The 18,970-nt window shown below is 40.8% G+C and overlaps 1 pseudogene across 1 annotated transcript in view; it reads right to left on the reverse strand.

Moving 5' to 3' along the window:
* LOC311137017 (ankyrin repeat, SAM and basic leucine zipper domain-containing protein 1-like) overlaps positions 1–6,829 on the reverse strand; it is a 72,368-nt pseudogene extending 65,539 nt beyond the window's left edge. The window contains exon 1 of the transcript in view: positions 6,793–6,829. The product of the transcript in view is annotated as an ankyrin repeat, SAM and basic leucine zipper domain-containing protein 1-like (transcript). The remainder of the gene's footprint in view (positions 1–6,792) is intronic.
* Between the last annotated feature and the right edge of the window lie 12,141 nt (positions 6,830–18,970).

Raw genomic sequence — 18,970 nt, forward strand, 5'->3', positions numbered from 1 at the left:
AAAATAGGCAGCGTATCAAATACTTGTTCTCCCCACTGTAGGAAAACCTATATGTTTAGGAAAAAAGTCTGTCTCTCAACCTAATAATGTTGAGAGTTATAATAGTAGAATACACAAAATGCAATAAAAAATATATAGTTGTGCATCAGCAGTTTTGTGTAGAATTGCAGCAAACTTGCTTTAAAACAAATACATTTTCTCTACATCCCATTGCAAAATATGTAGAATTGCAGGAAATGAACTCTAAAACAACAACAAAATATTCGCTACCCACATCCATAACCACAAATGTTTTGCTTGCAACAACATTTCACTTAGGCCATTTCACATTTCACTTAGACTGTATGTGTGAGTATGGATGTGGGTACTCGTGGCCCCTCATGATGAGCTCAGATTTTTTGTGGCCCCCACCCCCATCAAGTTGCCCATCCCTGGTCTAGACCATTCATATATCCCTCAGTAGTCTAGACCAGGATCTAAATGTATTTTGAGAACAGGAATTGGGGGTGTTGGGAAAACTGACTGACCAAAGGGGAAACCTATTTGATAATCTCATTCCCAGACACTTCAGCCCAAATGCGCGAAAATATAGGTTGTGTACCTCTGCTCAGATGTTGCATGCATCAACATTATTTGAGCTGTTCTTGCCATAATATGGAATTGGTCTTTTACCAAATAGGGCTATCTTCAGGAAGGTGGCGCGGCAGTCCTTGTGGGCAAATTTTGTCATCAAACTTTGTAATCAAAATCTGGCATTCTCTGGATTTATGGTGCTTTCAAGACAACTGGGAACTCGTTAAAAAAAACAAGGTTGAATCATGACGTCATTGATCTTCAGGTCGGAGCTTTAGAAAGAGGCGACTTGGAAAGACTTCCCGACTTGGAATTCCTAGTTGGATGACCGTTCAAAATGTATTTTCCCAGTAGGAGCTAATTTTTTTCCAGAGTTCCCAGTTGTCTTGAACTCACTAAAGTCTGAGATTTCCCAATTCCGAGTTTCCAGTTGTTTTGAACGCGGCAGAAGTCATGCTGGATTGACAGCATGGCCAATGTATTCAACCTTTTCTGGCCCGCAGTGTTGAATGTTTATCCTTTTAAGCTTGGAAAAGAGACCCTTAAACCCAGACTTGGACCACACACCCTCTCCACCGAATAGTAGGCAGGGGAAGCAAAATAGGGATTGCTTTGCAATGATTGCAGTTAGCCACTTATTCCTTCCAATCCACTCATTGTTGAATTTGCGATTTCCAACTTGTTGTGTAATGATTATGTCCAATGGCCTACGAGCACCAATACGTTTTATCTATAATTTCTCTTCATATGACAAGGATTGAAAAGTATTTGCCCGTAGATTATCGACATGATTCATGATGATGAGTGCTTGTCTAGCTTGCTAGCTAAGATTTTGAAAGTATGATGTTGACATGATCAGTCCAATCAAAGCTACGGTAGATATGTGATTCGACATCATTTGATATGTAGCCAATGACCTTGAGCCTTCTTGGATGTGCACTTCTAATGTAGCCCTATTACAGCACCCAAGGGGCTTGAATTTTCGAGCTCTGCTCATAGATTTTGCGGTGACGTAGTGTCCCCATGAGTGACAGAGACAATCACGGCACAACTAGAGAACATTACCAACCCCTACGCTCCGTATTTTCCGCTGGAAAGAAATTTAAAAAATGAGACCATTGTTTGTATGCAGTTTTATTAACTCAATTACTATTTTTTTACATTATTTGCAAGCTGATATGTGACACGTATTAATGCCAAAATAATATGCAAAACAGGCAACAACAAAAAAATATCCACTGATCCAAGCATGTTTAGCACACTCAGGCTGCACCCCATATGGCACCCTATTCCCTATGTAGTGTACTACTTTTGACCAGGGCCTATTAGGAATGGGATGTTATTTGGGGGACATAGTCATACAAACTTCCTCAAACTATCACATTTCAGGGGAAGACCCAGACTGTGTTGAAGTAACAAAAGTTTATTACAAAAACAGGAGGCAGGTAAACGACAGGTCAAGGGCAGGCAGAGGTCAGTAATCCAGATCAGAGTCCAAAAGGTACAGAATGGCAGGCAGTCTCAGGGTCAGGGCAGGCAGAATGGTAAAAACTAGAAAACAGGTACTTGAGAAAGACAGGAGTAAGGCGAAAACCGCTGGTAGGCTTGACGAAACAAAACAAACTGGCAACAGACAAACAGAGAACACATGTATAAATACACTGGGGATAATGGGGAAGATGGGCGACACCTGGAGTGGGGTGGAGACAATCACAAAGACAGGTGAAACAGATCAGGGCGGGGCAGGCTGCGCTGACTTCAGTCAATGAGCGTGGCAGAACGGGCTCCAGCCCATGAATTCACCAGTAGACCAGTCACTAAAGGGGTTGTGTCGCTGGAGCCAAGAGAAGCCCAATACCACGGGAACCTGAGGAGACTTAATTAGCAGGAATTGGATCGTCTCGCTGTGGTTCCCTGATACTCGTAGGTTGATGGGGGTGGTATTGTGGTTGACCCGGCCTATAGAGCGCCCGTCCAGCGCTCTAACGTCCATGTGAATGGAGAGGGGCTGTGTGGAGATGCCCAGCTCGGACGCCAGGGTAGCGTCCATAAAGCTCTCATCAGCCCCAGAGTCGATGAGTACCCAGAGCGATTTCGACTGGTTCCCCCACAGTAAGATGGCATGAAAGGGGGTGCGAGTAAAAGGAGAGGAAAAGTTATCCGTATGGCCTACCAGAGTACTCGCTCCTACCAGTGAGCCTGGTCTTTTAGTGGACAGGTGGACACAAAATGAACAGTAGTCCTGCAATACAGGCAACTCTTTGTGTGAAGCCTGTATTGCCGTTCAGCTGGAGACAGCCTAGCTCTGCCTAGTTGCATCGGCTAGGGAAGAGGTGAATCGGCAGACTTCGGAGACTCTCGGGTTCTCTCGGCAACGGAGCCATCAGGGACTTCCGGGATGTCTCGGAGGCGAGGTGGACTTCCTCTCCTTCCTTTGTTCCCGTAGTCACCCATCGATCCGAATGGTCAAGGCGATGAGCGAGTCGATTTCCGTCGGTAGTTTCCGGGCTGCAAGCACGTCCTTTACTTCCTCCGATACTCAAGAACGTGTCGCTTCCGGGTTCCAGGCACACTCAGCTGCCAACGTGCGGAAATCCACTGCATAGTCTACCACGCTGCGGGATTTTATTTATTTATTTTTATTTTACCTTTATTTAACTAGGCAAGTCAGTTAAGAACAAATTCTTATTAACCATGACTGCCTACATCGGCCAAACCCGGACGACGCTGGGCCAATTGTGCGCCGCCCTTTGGGACTCCCAATAACGTCCGGTTGTGATACAGCCTGGAATCGAACCAGGGGGTCTGTAGTGATGCCTCAAGCACTGAGATGCAGTGCCTTAGACCGCTGCGCCACTCGGGATTCTTGCCAAAGCTGGAGTAACTTCCGGGCAGCCTCTCTCCTGGACAATGGAGCATCGAAAACCTTTACCTCATGCATGAACTAGACTGAAGCATACAGCCGACTGTTGTTCGCACACTGCCGTAGCCCAGGCGAGAGCCCTCCTGGACATCAGCGTGATTAGGTATGCTATCTTAGAGCAGTCCGAGGGGAAGGAGGAGGGCTGCAGCTAAATGATGAGCGAACACTGAGCGAGAAATGCCCGACAGGTTCCCGACTCTCCAGCGAAGCGTTCCGGGGGAGGTAAGCGGGGTTCTCGGGAAATTGCTCCAGCAATGTGTTAAACGCTCGGTCATGGCGTTTGGCCAAGGTCTGGAACCCTTCCATGAGACAACGAAGCAACTCCTCGTGCCTTCCAATGGTGGCTCCTTGGGAGGAGATGGCGTTGCGGAGCTGGTCCGAGTCTGCTGGGTCAGTCATGGCCAGTTCATACTATCACGTTTAAGGAGAAGACCCAGATGCAGACAGTGTTGAAGTAACAAACGTTTATTACAAAAACAGCAGGCAGGCAAACGACAGGTCAAGGGCAGGCAGAGGTCAGTAATCCAGATCAGAGTCCAAAAGGTACAGAACGGCAGGCAGTATCAGGATCAGGGCAGGCAGAGGTCAATAATCCAGGGTGGTGTGACAAGGTACAGAACAACAGGCAGGGTCAGGGCAGGCAGAATGGTCCAAACAGGTATTGCCCAGCGACAGCCCCGAAACCTGAAGGATCTGGAGAAGGTCTGTATGGAGGAGTGGGCCAAAATCCCTGCTGCAGTGTGTGCAAACCTGGTCAAGACCTACAGGAAACGTATGATCTCTGTAATTGCAAACAAAGGTTTCTGTACCAAATATTAAGTTCTGCTTTTCTGATGTATCAAATACTTATGTCATGCAATAAAATGCAAATTAATTACTTAAAAATCATACAATGTGATTTTCTGGATTTTAGATTCCGTCTCTCACAGTTGAAGTGTACCTATGATAAAAATTACAGACCTCTACATGCTTTGTAAGTAGGAAAACCTGCAAAATCGGCAGTGTATCAAATACTTGTTCTCCCCACTGTAACTGAAACACTGTGCCTCTCTGAAGTGAAGGGAGCACCTAATTGTCATGTGACTGTCTATCCCATAATAACATCCAGCAATTGCATTAGACCTCTGATGCGTGCACACACACACATACACGTCACACCAACACACGTTTCCTGTCCAGTCAAAAGTTTCTGTAGAAGAACTTGATGTCATCTTTATAGTGTGTATGTAATATGTAATGTTGTCAGTCATCTCTTGCACTCCCGTAATAACAATTATGTAATGAACTCAACTCTTGAAGAAATAATGTTCTCTAATGCAGCAATGTAATCATTTTCTAGAGGCAGATGATCACCATAGCTTGGAGGGGACTTGTCTTAACGGGATGAAGGTCAGCCCGCTACATCTGAAGCAGCCAGGAGGGAAGATTGTGTCACTACCCCGGGATGGAGGACAAAGACAAAGAGGCTGAGCATGCATGAGAAACTGGCCATGGAATTTCATGAGCACAAACTAATGCATTTAAAGGAAGCAGCAGCAGTACCAATGTTCTTCTCGAACCAGCACCAGTTCAGGGTCCCGATATTTCCATTTGTGAATATCCATGGCTATTTTTTGCTTCAATCACATGAGCTATCTGTTGTGAGAAGTGCTGCATAGCAAAAGCCCCTCTGCAGGCTTGTCCATTTCTGTCATTGTCTGCCTCAACCATAGGAACATCTGGGTCATCCTCACCTTCAATGCGATGATCTGGTCAGCTATGCTGTTTGAGGTTATTGTGAAGCAATGGTGTTGCAATTATGACAATGCAGCATCTTCTTGGTTGAAAGCGCACTGGAAACGACTCTTCTATACACCAAACGTGCTCCAATACACCTCTGGTGAGGATATGAGCTTAGTTGTACCGTTGTTGCTCAGGTCCTATTGCATGAAGATAGGGGGTGAACGAGAAGTTGGTCTGTGCATACCCACTGTCACCAAGTAGGATTCCACTATGTTGTCCTCCTTCAAGCTGAGTATACAAAGAGGAGTTTTGGAAAATCCTTGAGTCATGAGTTGCACCTTTCCAACGTGCAACAATGTTGGAGAACTGCAAATTGGGAGTGCACACACTTTGTAAAAAAATTTCGAACCAGTTTTTAAGATTCCTGTACTCCTCAGCATCTGTTGTAGAGGGACACTTGATGGGAATATACATCAATCTATCTATACAGCCAATGACTCCAGGGAAGTTCCCATATTCATAGAACTCTACTTTGTAGTTGACTTGGGCAGCAGCATCCGGGAACTTGATGTGTGCTAATGGTTTGCAGTGATTGTATAGAGATTCTATTAATTGTGCATTGTAAATTGTTACTGACTGCTTGTTGTGGCTCATTTGTAACTGAAACACTGTGCCTCTCTGAAGTGAAGGGAGCACCTAATTGTCTTCATGTGACTGTCTATCCCATAATAACATCCAGCAATTACATTAGACCTCTGATGCATGCACACACACACACACACACACACACACACACACGTCACACCAACACACGTTTCCTGTCCAGTCAAAAGTTCCTGTAGAAGAACTTGATGTCATCTTTATAGTGCGTTCCAAGCATGCGGTAAAGACAAAATTCACTTAATCATCATGGTAAACACTATTGGGCAGTTTATGGGACGGCTGTTTAAAAAACTGTTCGCTAGGCGTAGGCAAGACCATAAGCAAAAAGGTAAACTGGGATAATACTAAAGAGTTAATCAGGGTGATTTTTCCACACATTTCCATGGTAGCAAGATCGTATCTATTTTTGCTAACTTTCTATTAAAATGTATTGGAGTGAGATCCTTTATTTCATTTGGGATATGTATTCCGAGTATATCCACATCACCATCAGACCATTTTATTGGTAAACTACATGGTAATGTAAATGTTTTATTTTTTAGTTATCCAATACGTAATATAGTACATGTATCATAATTTGGTTGTAATCCAGAGAGGTTAGAAATGTATCTAGATCCTCTATGAGGCTGTGGAGTGATTCAAGTTGTATTGATTGTTGGCCCACTTTTACAAATTAGAGTCACTTTGAAATGTTTGTTTTCTTGAGTAACACAACACAGTGGGGCCTAAATGTATTTGTGTGACAGAAATTTAACACAAACAATATCATGCATATTTACTAATATCATTTCTATATTGTCTTTCTAAGGTCTTGTGGAAAGACAAATGCTGTTGCTTGTAGGGAGTGTATCAAGACTGGTAATACCAGAGACAGATGAGCTGGGGGATTTGTTGACCGGAATCATTGCTACCCAGCAACCCCTGGAAGTTATCCCCGATGATGACCATTTAGACAGTTCAGATGGGAGACCGTTCCAATCCTCATTTGGTAGGACACATTCATAGAACATGTGCCTCCCTGGATTGCAGGGAATATGTAATGTTGTCAGTCATCTCTTGCACTCCCGTAATAACAATTACAGTCGTGGTCAAAAGTTTTGAGAATGACACAAATACTACTTTTCACAAAGTCTGCTGCCTCAGTTTTGATTATGGCAATTTGCATATACTCCAGAATGTCATGAAGAGTGATCAGATTAATTGCAATTAATTGCAAAGTCCCTCTTTGCCATGAAAATGAACTTAATCCCAAAAAACATTTCCACTGCATTTCAGCCCTGCCACAAAAGGACCAGCTGCCATCATGTCAGTGATTCTCTCGTTAACACAGGTGAGAGTGTTGACGAGGACAAGGCTGGAGATCACTCTGTCATGCTGATTGAGTTAGAATAACAGACTGGAAGCTTTAAAAGGAGGGTGGTGCTTGAAATCATTGTTTTTCCTCTGTTAACTATGGTTACCTGCAAGGAAACATGTGCCGTCATCATCGCTTTGCACAAAAAGGGCTTCACAGGCAAGGATATTGCTGCTAGTAAGATTGCACCTATATCAACCATTTATCGGATCATCAAGAACTTAATGGAGAGAGGTTCAATTGTTGTGAAGAAGGCGTCAGGGTGCCCAAGAAAGTCCAGCAAGCGCCAGGACCGTCTCCTAAAGTTGATTCAGCTGCGGGATCGGGGCACCACCAGTGCAGAGCTTGCTCAGGAATGGCAGCAGGCAGGTGTGAGTGCATCTGCACGCACAGTGAGGCAAATACTTTTGGAGGATGGCCTGGTGTCAAGAAGGGCAGCAAAGAAGCCACTTCTCTCCAGGAAAAACATCAGGGACAGACTGATATTCTGCAAAAGGTACACGGATTGGACTGCTGAGGACTAGGGTAAAGTCATTTTCTCTGATGAATCCCCTTTCCGATTGTTTGGGGCATCCGGAAAACACCTTGTACGGAGAAGACAAGGTGAGCGCTACCATCAGTCCTGTGTCATGCCAACAGTAAAGCATCCTGAGACCATTCATGTGTGGGGTTGCTTCTCAGTCAAGGGAGTGGGCTCACTCACAATTTTGCCTAAGAACACAGCCATGAATAAAGAATGGTACATTTACATTTACGTCATTTAGCAGACGCTCTTATCCAGAGCGACTTACAAATAGCCAACACATCCTCCGAGAGCAACTTCTCCCAACCATCCAAGAACAGTTTGGTGACGACCAATGCCTTTTCCAGCATGATGGAGCACCTTGCCATGAGGCAAAAGTGATAACTAAGTGGCTCAGGGAACAAAACATCAACATTTTGGGTCCATGGCCAGGAAACTCCCCAGACCTTAATCCCATTGAGAACTTGTGGTCGATCCTCAAGAGGCGGGTGGACAAACAAAACCCCACAAATTCTGACAAACTCCAAGCATTGATTATGCAAGAATGGGCTGCCATCAGTCAGGATGTGGCCCAGAAGTTAATTGACAGCATGCCAGGGCGGATTGCAGAGGTCTTGAAAAAAAAGTGTCAACACCGCAAATATTGACTCTTTGCATAAACTTAATGTAATTGTCAATAAAAGCCTTTGACACTTATGGAATGCTTGTAATTATACTTCAGTATACCATAGTAACATCTGACAAAAATATCTCATAACACTGAAGCAGCAAATTTTGTGAAGACCAATACTTGTGTCATTCTCAAAACTTTTGACCACGACTGTATGTAATGAACTCAACTCTTGAAGAAATAATGTTCTCTAATGCAGCAATGTAATCATTTTCTAGAGGCAGATGATCACCATAGCTTGGAGGGGACTTGTCTTAACGGGATGAATGTCAGCCCGCTACATCTGAAGCAGCCAGGAGGGAAGATTGTGTCACTACCCCGGGATGGAGGACAAAGAGAAAGAGGCTGAGCATGCATGAGAAACTGCCCATGGAATTTCATGAGCGCAAACTAATGTATTTAAAAGAGGAGCATGATATGACAATGCAAATCCTTCATGTTGAGTTGGCTATGAAGGAGGAGGAGAGAAACAGGAAGCAGCAGCAGTACCAATGTTCTTCTCAAACCAGCACCAGTTCAGGGTCCCGATATTTCTATTTGTGAATATCCATGGGTATTTTTTGCTTCAATCACTTGAGCTTTCTGTTGTGAGAAGTGCTGCATAGCAAAAGCCCCTCTGCAGGCTTGTCCATTTCTGTCATTGTCTGCCTCAACCATAGGAACATCTGGGTCATCCTCACCTTCAATGTGAGGATCTGGGAAGCTATGCTGTTTGAGGTTATTGTGAAGCACTGCTGTTGCAATTATGACAATGCAGCATCTTCTTGGTTGAAAGCGCACTGGAAACGACTCTTCTATACACCAAACGTGCTCCAATACACCTCTGGTGAGGATATGAGAATCCAAGTAGGATTCCACTATGTTGTCCTCCTTCAAGCTGAGTATCCAAAGAGGAGTTTTGGAAAATCCTTGAGTCATGAGTTGCACCTTTCCAACATGCAACAATGTTGGAGAACTGCAAATTGGGAGTGCACACACTTTGTTAATTTTTTTCGAACCAGTTTTTAAGATTCCTGTACTCCTCAGCATCTGTTGTAGAGGGACACTTGATGGGAATATGACATCAATCTATCTATACAGCCAATGACTCCAGGGAAGTTCCCATATTCATAGAACTCTACTTTGTAGTTGTCTTGGGCAGCAGCATCAGGGAACTTGATGTAATTGTCTTTCACTTCACATATAGCATTTCAGACTTTGTGGACTATTCTGCATACAGTCGGTTCATTTACAACACAAATCTCCTGTTTCTCGATGGAAGGTTCCAGATGCCCAAGGTGATCAGTACTTGTAGGGAAGGATGGATGGGCCTTCCCCGAAGAGCGTCAGATGAAAGCCTTGGCTCAAGCAAATCAAATGTCAGCTGTATTTTTTTTATTTTTTTATTTTTATTTTTTTTAGGGGCGATGGATCAGCTTAATATTGCAGATAGATTGTATTTTCTATCAATGTAATTGTCTGCATCACTTCCAATCCCCCATGTTTTTTTTATTTTTTATATATATTCCCCTTTATTACTTTTCAACCCCACCATCCTTTCCCTACTTGGAGTAAGTTTAGTGAACAACAACGCCCAGGCCTCTACTTCCGGTCTATAATTACTATCTACACCTTATGGACAGAGTTAATTTTACAACAATTCTATATCCATATCTATATATATATATATATATATATATATATATATATATATATATATATTTATTTATTTATTTTTTTTTTTGCTCCTGAACTTCTTCTACTCTCAACCTCTCCGATCATTTTCATGATGTCCATCCGGTTTGCTTCTAAATGCCATATCTTTCTAACTGTGCTCTTTCCCAAAAGCTCCCAACATACAACCTATATACTTATTATGGACACAGTATACTTACATTATTAGCTATCTTTGTTATTATTTGTTGTTATTTGTTATTAGTCCCATCCTTCAACTCTATTCAATACCTCCCATCTATCTCTTAACACCATCCATATAGGATTTCTATTTGCCATATATATTTCAACCATACTGTGATGTTTTACAAAAGTTCTGAACCTTTCTATTCTCATTGCTTCTACAGATTGTGAATTAAAAATAAACATTTTTGCTAAAAGTATTATTATATTATTGATTGATTGACTATGACTTTTCAGATCACCCAGTAATGCTATCTGCAAGGTTAGTTCCAGGTAAATATTGCAATCCTTTAGCCATTCCTGGACCTGTGTCCAAAAACAAGCTACAAATAGACAGAACCAAAACAAATGATCTAATGATTCTATCTCTTCACAGCAAAATCTGCAGAGCTGGGAAGATTGTATCCCCCATATAAATAACATTCTATTGGTAGCAAGAATTTTATATAATAATTTAAATTGAAAGATTCTAATTTTTGAATCCGGTGTCGTTTTGCGTGTCAGTTCATAAACACTATGCCATGGGATTGGTACGTCAAAGATCTCTTCCCAACTATTTTGCAATCTATATGGGACGGCTGTCAATCCTTTGGTCCTTAAGTGAAACTGATATACTTTTTTATTTATCACAGTTTTCCTTAACCAATTATGTTCTTTAATGCAAGGCCGACAGACAAGTTCCTTACTTTCTCCCCCTTCAACTTTCCTCTTCCACTTTTGCGGTAAGGCTGCAATTATTTGGTTGTAATTTTGGGTAGAACAGACATTTCCATATGTTTTTGTTAGCTGCATGTGCGACATAACTCCACCAGTCCTACCGATGATATCATTTACGAAGATTATACCTTTTTTAAACATTCTGTCAAAAAATAAAGGTTTTTTGTCAATTAGTATATTTGAATTTAACCACAATATTTGTTGCATTATTTGTTCTGTCGTTTCTGGAGGATTAAATTGAAATTGCAACCAAATTTCTATGGCTTGTTTTAGAAATAGTGACATTTGGGAGATTATTTCCTTTTCAAATAACTGAAAGTGAGAGGTTGTAATCTGAATAAAGGGAAAAAGGCCTTTCTTGAACAGTGGGTGAGACAATCTTACTAATTTGCTTGAGAACCAGTTCGGATTTAAGTATAACTTTTGGATGACTGAAGATTTTAGTGATAGGTCCAATGCTTTAATATTTAATAATTTCTGTCCTCCGAATTCATATTCATTATATAAATATGCTCTTTTAATTTTGTCTGGCTTGCCGTTCCAAATAAAATTGAATATTTTTTTCTCATATAATTTAAAAAACTGTTTGCTAGGCGTAGGCAAGACCATAAGCAAATAGGTAAACTGGGATAATACTAAAGAGTTAATCAGGGTGATTTTTCCACAAATTGACAGGTATTTTCCTTTCCATGGTAGTAAGATCTTATCTATTTTTGCTAACTTTCTATTAAAATTTATTGAAGTGAGATCATTTATTTCCTTTGGGATATGTATTCCGAGTATATCCACATCACCATCAGACCATTTTATTGGTAAACTACATGGTAATGTAAAAATTGTATTTTTTAGTGATCCAATACGTAATATAGTACATTTGTCATAATTTGGTTTTAATCCAGAGAGGTTAGAAAATGTATCTAGATCCTCTATGAGGCTGTGGAGGGATTCTAGTTGTGGATCTAAAAGAAAACATGAATCATCTGCGTACAATGACACCTTTGTTTTTAAGCCCTGTATTTCTAATCCCCTGATATTATTATTGGATCTGATTTTAATAGCTAACATCTCGATGGCCACAATAAATAGATATGCCGATAGTGGACAACCTTGTTTCACACCTCTTGATAGTTTAAAACTTTCTGAGAAATAGCCATTATTTACTATTTTACACCTAGGGTTACTATACATGATTTTGACCCATTTTATAAGAGATTCTCCAAAATTGAAATGCTCCAGGCATTTATATATAAATTCCAGTCGAACTTTATCAAATGCCTTTTCGAAGTCTGCTATGAATAGCAGGCCTGGTTTCCCATATTTTCCATAGTGTTCTATTGTTTCCAATACTTGCCTTATATTATCTCCAATGTATCTTCCATGTAAAAAACCTGTCTGATTAGAATGAATAATATCCGACAATACCTTTTTAATTCTATGCGCTATACATTTTGCTAGGATTTTTGCATCACAACACTGAAGTGTAAGGGGCCTCCAATTTTGTAAATGGACTGGATCTTTATATTTTCCACTTGTATCCTGTTTCAGTAATAATGAGATCAGACCTTCTTCTTGAGTGTCAGATAATCTACCATTTACATAGGAGTGGTTAAAACATGCTAATAACGGTCCTCTTAGTATATCAAAAAAGGTTTGGTATACCTCGATTGGTATGCCATCCAACCCTGGAGTTTTCCCGGACTTAAAGTCTTTAATTGCATCCAGAAGTTCCTCCTCTGTAATTTCACCTTCACATGAGTCTTTCTGTGTGGCTGTTAATTTGACATTATCAATAGAAAAACAATCTCGACAATTAGCTTCAGTTAGAGGAGATGGAGGCGACTGAAAAGAAAACATATGCTTAAAATACTTTGTTTCTTCCTTCAAAATATCATTAGGTGAATTATGGGTGACTCCGTCAATTGTAACCAGTTTCATTAAGTTCTTTTTGGTAGCATTCCTATGTTGAAGATTAAAAAAGAATTTTGTGCATTTTTCCCCATATTCCATCCAGTTTGCTTTATTTTTATAATATATTACACTTGATCTTTCTTGAATAAGTTTTTCCATTTCTTTTTGTTTTTCCTCTAATTTATTCTGATCCTCTATGTTAGTTTTTATTGCCATCTATCTGTTCTGTTAGACTTTCTATTTCCTTTCTTAGTATAAACTCTTTTGACCTAAATTGCTTTTGTTTTCGAGATGAGTACTGAATTGCATGGCCTCTAAAGGCACATTTAAAGGTGTCCCATACAATAAGGGGATTCGCTGTACCTATGTTATGTTGGAAAAAGTCAGTTATAAATTCCTTTGTTCTAATTATAAATAAATTATAATCTAATAGGCTTTGATTAAATTTCCAATATCCTCGCCCACGTGGAAATTCAGTCAGAGTAATGTATATGCCTATTATATGATGGTCCGACCGCATTCTGTCCCCTATCAACACTTTTTTTACTTTTGGTGCCAACGAGAATGAGATAAGAAAGAAGTCAAGACGACTAGCTTGATTCAGTCTCCGCCATGTATATCTCACTAGATCAGCATATTTAAGCCTCCATATATCTACTAGTTCTAATGTATCCATGACATTCACAATTTCCTTAAGAGCATGTGGGTGATTGTTTGTGGTGTGATTTCCTTTTCGGTCCATTGAGCTATTTAAAACAGTATTATAATCCCCCACCATAATAATATTGTCTTGAGTTGCTTGCAGGCTTGATAATTTATTATATATATTGTCAAAGAATTGTGGATCATCATTATTTGGTCCGTAAAGGTTAATGAGCCATATCTGTTTATGGTCCAATACCATATTTAAAATAATCCATCTACCTTGCGTATCTATTTGGGCAATTTGCACATTTGGATCGAAATTACTATTAATTAATATCATCACCTTTTTTGAATTTCTTTGCCCATGGGAGAAGTATATTCCCCCCCCCCCCCCATTCTTTTTTCCACGCTACTTCATCTCGAATTGTTGAATGAGTTTCCTGTATACAATAGATATTATATTCCTTCTCTTTGAGCCATGTAAATATTGTTCTTCTTTTGTTATTATCAGCTAAGCCATTACAATTATAACTGGCTATACTTATTTCACCATACACCATAATGAGATACAAGTTTCAAGTCTATTTATCATTATATATGTTTGTAAATTTATCAATAAAAAATTGCGTAATGATTGAGTGTCCATATAGCTGTACCGTGATATTTGCATTGCTACGGAGTAACCCTTCAATTGTTCTCCACTAATTCCCCCGCTAAAGCCCCTCCCCATCCCAAGTTGAGCCGTCATCCCAGTGATCAGCATCCCACCCACGTCCCTCCGTATCCCTAAGGCCCCGAGAGGCCAGGACCCATCCATCGATAACAGCACACAGTGCCACCCACAAAACAGAAGCAGGTTAACCGCCAAAAGCATTTCCAATGCTTTCACCTCTATATATATATATCTATATAACTATTATTATTATTTTTATTATGCATATCCTATTTTCCATCATTATCAATTAATATGCGTAATAATGTCGGCAGTTCACGCATAGGATTCTAACATATAACCAGGATTGCCATTGTATTACATTTAATCCATTGACAAGCAATTATTATCCTAGCAAATAATTCCCGCGGTCCATCCCATACCCCCCCCCCCAACATCCCCACCCCCCCCCACAACAGATGCCAGACCAGCACACACGCACATACTCACATACTCCAACACACTCACTCAACCCCTCTCCTCCACAATCGACCATAAAATCCGATACTCAACGGCTGTTATATCCCAGAGCCCAACTCGAGAAATAACTTGATCTACGAGTGCACATACAGTTAAAGCTGATTGAGAAAGCATGCAGATTGAGCAGAAATTGATAACAATGTGAGATTTGATTAATCTACTTAATCTATGTCAAGTCCTAGGTGATGGAGATCAGATCCACCCTCTTCACCTGAGACACAAACACTCTGATCCCCTGTTGTAACCATTTTCCCAAGCATCTCCATGCGGTCAGACCTTTGATTGTTTTGTGCCACCTGGGCCACAATGATAAACCCCCTCTCTGATTGTCCGAGTGTGACCCCCTCCCCATGGGTTACTGCAGCCAGTGTTGCCAGCACTGCCACTACCTGGGTGGGCGTACCCCACCGGAATCCCCACCGGCTAGGTAAAAGGTCGTCAAGGTTCTCATTAGCAGCTTTGAGAATTTCCTTGTATATTTTGCTCTCCCATCAGGGGGCTCTGGCTTTGTAGGACCAACCCTGCCAGGCAGGCTCAGAATCTTGAGGGGGCGGTGCTGCTCAAGTAGGTCTCTGACCGCATTTATTTCTCTGTTTAGGCTGCATATTCACAGCAGGTCCATAAAATAGATGGGAACTTCTCTTTGGTGTATGGGTCGCTCAGGTGGGTGTCCAGGTTATAGGGTTAGGGATCTTTCCATCATGATAGGACAATGAATAATTAGATTAGATGTATACTATATTTAAAAATGTATATCCCTCATCTACACAAAATTGAAAGCTCTCTCTCTCACTACCCCTGTTCATAGACCCCCGGTCGGCTCTGGGATATGCAACCATTTCCCCTCTCACCCACTTAACGCCGTACCTTTTCAAATACAAAAATGCACACCACATGGTTGACTGCGGAAGAAATGGGCCGAGCGTGCAAACGCACCCGCATCCACATCTGCTGCAAGGGGGAAAGGACGCCAGAGAGAACACAGGACCAACCACAACAACCATCCGCCAAAACAACAATCTCCCGCCAAAAAATCCATGTTCTAATTATTTGTATATAAAGATGTATTATTCTGCTTGTTATATCGTTTTATCCATTTATAAAATACTATACTTACTATAATTGTTATTTAATATTACAATCCCTATCATTGCTAGTATCAGGTGCTCCAATATTTGACTCCTCTATTACAACTTTTAGAATAGCCATGGAGTAGTCTTTGTGTCTCTGAACATTTGGTTGTCAATATATAATTTATCCACCACTAGTGCAACACGTTTCCCTTTTAATCTGTTTTCCTTGAAGATTGGATACAGAACTTTGCGCCTTTCTACAATCTCCTTCGGGAACTGATCATTCATGCCTATTTTCGTGCCAGCAAGTCTTTTTCCCAGGCTTTTCACCATAGCTTTGTCCTTAAAAAAAGCAATTTTGGCAACGATTGGGCGCTCATATTTCTGTCCTCTTTTTCCGAAACGATGTACACGTTCTAGTTGGATTTTATCGACAGCCTCGAGTGGGATTTGTAGCGCTGTATGCAGGAAGTCCTTCATAATATTCTCTGTTATTTCTCCCTCCTTTTCCTGAATACCTGTAAGTACTAGATTTTCCCTCATCGATCTAGTTTGGATGTCTAGTAAGGCTTCTCTCAGAAGATTGTTCTCTTTTTTTAATTCCCTAACGTCCGTTTCCATTTTAGAGACTGTCACTTTTATTTATTTGGTTTCTTTCTCCATTACCAAAGCTTTTTCGTCACTCATTTGAAGAATTGCTGTATTTTCTTTGTACATACGGAAATGGTAACGGAAATGGATTTAATCAAAATCATAAAGTGCGTTGCTCCTGTCTATAACCGCTTCTGCCTGCGCTTATTGGTACTCTTTGATCATAATTGAAATAGTCCAGGTAATCCATTTTCCTCCATTGCCAAGGTCAACCTGGGGGCCAACATCCATTAATCTGAACATAAACCTGCCTCTGACTAGGTTTAATTTAAGCCTTCACTTAGATCTAGATTAAATATAATCGTCCTTCTGGAAATCAGACTTTTTAAATCTAGACTAGAGCAAGCCTGAGACTATTTTAAACAATGTCTGAGAAATGCAATTTCAGTTAGTCCAGTTTAAAAGTGCAATTTAGTCTAGGATTAGCCTTAATCTGTGTCCACGAAACCGCCCCTAAATCTATATATCTTCTCTGTGAACCAACACTTTCGCCATTGGGCTTTACCCACTAACATGTAGTGAACACGTAATGACAGAACTGTCCTGTGTAGAAGATGGTATCAAGTTTACATTGTAGCTGTGTGGAGCATAGGGATTTTGTATGGTGCCTCCGTCATACCTGATGTGTCCTACTGATTATGATGAGGGGTCAAGATGTGAGAGGACACTGTTTGTAACCCACTAGCATGCTTATTAAAGGCTATAAAGGAAGTTAAGGTTGTCTTTAAATTTGTATCTGTGTTCCATACTGGAATGTCTTTACTTTTTCAGCCTCCCTAGAACTGTACTGCATGTGATGAAGCTGATAGAACGTTTCAAGTTCTCTTAGTTAGCAGAGCCATGTTGTTGTTGCTTCTGTAATCTCAGAATACAATTGTAAGAATTGTTGATGCTATGCCTTTTGATGTCTGACATGGTGTGATCTGACCATTCTACAGTATTTGTGAATGACATTGTGGAATCATTTGTTTCCTCTCAACTTGTTTTGAGGGATTTAAGAGTGAATTAACTTTTTGTAAGTGAATGGAGTCTGGTTATTACAATATAATACAGTATTGTGTATTATTTACGCTATTTGATTCTAAAGCCATTGAATGTAGCCCACACTATGAATTCTTTCTTGCTATTTCAAAGTGTGAAAGGGTCGTTCCACGGAATGAGTCCCTTTTGGATAGTGTAACTTGTTAAAAAAAAAACGTTGATTTCACCTCATTTTTAAACAGAACAAATATAAAAACGCAACATGTAAAGTGTTGGTCCCATGTTTCATGAGCTGAAATAAAAGATCCCAGACACTTTCCATACACACAAAAAGCTTATTTCTCTCAAATCGTGTGCACTAATTTGTTTACATCCCTATTAGTGAGCATTTCTCCTTTGCCAAGATAATCCATCCACCTGACAGGTGTGGCATATCAAGACGCTGATTAAACAGCATGATCATTACACAGGTGCACCTTGTGCTGGGGACAATAAAAGGCCACTCTAAAATGTGCCGTTCTGTCACACAACACAATGACACAGATGTCTCGTCCAACCGGCCACACAACCGCCGACCACGTGAATGGCGTTGTGTGGACGAGTGGTTTGCTGATGTCAACATTGTGAACAGAGTGCCCCACGGTGGCAGTGGGGTTATGGTATGGGCAGGCATAGACTACGAACGCACAGAGATACCATGACGAGATCCTGAGGCCCATTGTCGTGTCATTTATCCGCCGCCATCTCCTCATGTTTCAGAATGATAATGCACGCCCCCAAGTCACAAGGATATGCACACAATTCCTGGAAGCTGAAAATGTCCCAGTTCTTAGACTGCCTGCATACTCACCAGGCATGTCACCCATTGAGCATGTTTGTGATGCTCTGGATTGACGTGTACGGCAGCGTGTTCCACCTCCCGCCAATATCCTTCAACCGCACAGCCATTGAATGTGTGGGACAACATTCCACAGGCCACAATCAACAGCCTGATCAACTCCATGCGAAGGAGATGCGGTGCCCTGCATGAGGACAAATATTGTCTGGTTTTCTGATCCACGCCCCTACCTTTTTTTGTAAGGTATCTGTGACCAACAGATGCATTTCTGTATTCCTAGTCATGTAAAATCCATAGATTAGGGCCTAATGAATTTATTTCAATTGACTGATTTACTTATATGAACTGTAACTCAGTAAAATCTTTGAAATTGTTGCATGTTGCTTTTATATTTTTCTTCAGTATACATTCTGTCATGATGAGCACATGTTCAACTTAATAAAAAAAACATGTTTTCCCATCTCAAGAGGTTGAATAAATAAAAAACTATAGTAAGTGCCTATTAAGTGCCAAATAAATTAACAGGGTTGACGATTTCATCTTAAATCAGCCATAAATCCCACTTGACCTACTCAGTTTTCCATCATATAACAAAAAGAGTAGAACCAGGTCACATTTTACATATGAGTTGACTGTTAGTT

Source organism: Coregonus lavaretus, assembly GCF_964263955.1.
Source record: "Coregonus lavaretus genome assembly, chromosome: 11".
Classification (NCBI taxonomy): Eukaryota; Metazoa; Chordata; class Actinopteri; order Salmoniformes; family Salmonidae; genus Coregonus; species Coregonus lavaretus.